The sequence below is a fragment of the Dipodomys merriami genome, unplaced genomic scaffold (assembly GCF_024711535.1).
Source record: "Dipodomys merriami isolate MVZ:Mamm:240054 unplaced genomic scaffold, mDipMer1.0.p SCAF_167, whole genome shotgun sequence".
Classification (NCBI taxonomy): domain Eukaryota; kingdom Metazoa; phylum Chordata; class Mammalia; order Rodentia; family Heteromyidae; genus Dipodomys; species Dipodomys merriami.
Genome location: NW_027203015.1, coordinates 705,465 through 706,592, shown reverse-complemented (window position 1 = coordinate 706,592; position 1,128 = coordinate 705,465).

The window sequence follows — 1,128 nt, the reverse complement described above, 5'->3', positions numbered from 1 at the left end:
AGAAGCCCTTTAGAACACCAAACATTATAAGAACAGAACAAACCACCATCACATCATAATCCATTAGAGGATCATTAGACATCAATGAAGGGATTCTTAAATATGTCAGGAGAAAAGACAGATTATATAAAGGATATACAGTCAGAATAAATACAAATTTCTTAGCTGATATGGTAAAAAGGGGAGCCTCACATGATATATGACAAACATTAAAGGCAATCAACTACCAACCGTAAATATGGTCCCAAGCCAAACTCTCCTTTACATTAAAAGGATATATAAAAATATTTCATGCCAAAGAAATCTTGAAACAATGTATCTCCACCAAATCAACAGGATAGAAGTTAATCAAATATATCCTACATAGAGAAGCTCATGAAGAACAGGAACTGGTTATATAAAATGCTCCCTACCAGTGAACAAGGTAAATATATTTAGAGTAGATGAGACACAGAGCCTAACAGCAGGTGAATAACATAGCAGGACTTATGAGATATTTCACAGACTTAACTCTCAATATCAATGGATTTAACTTTCCAATTAGAAAACAGACTAAATAGTATAATAAAACAAGACGCATGCATGTAATATATACAAGAGACACATTTTATTGAAAAAAACAAACACATACTCAAACTGAAAGGCTGGAAGGAAAATTTTCAAGCACATGAACACCATAAACAGGCCAGAGTAGAATTACTAACATAAGATAAAATAGAATTCAAAATAAAATTACTAGGAAGAGACATTATATATTGATAAAGGCACATCTCCATTAGGTATATATATCAAGTCTAAGTATCAATGGCTGGAGCACCCCACTTCATCAACCAAATATTACTTAACCAAAAAAACATTTCTCAACACATCATTGAAATGCATGGATAGGTCATCCAGGAAAAACTCAACCAAGAAACTGAAGACCTAAATAACTACATTGAATGTCTAGCCCTAACAGACATCTACAGAATATACATTCAGCATCAGTATACACATTCTTCACAGCAGCTCATGAAAGAGTCTCCAAAATAGAACATATCCTATATCACATAGAAATTTTATCCAAATTGAAAGAAAAATTATTTGAATTCCCATATCTTGTCAGACCACAACAGAATAAACTTAGAA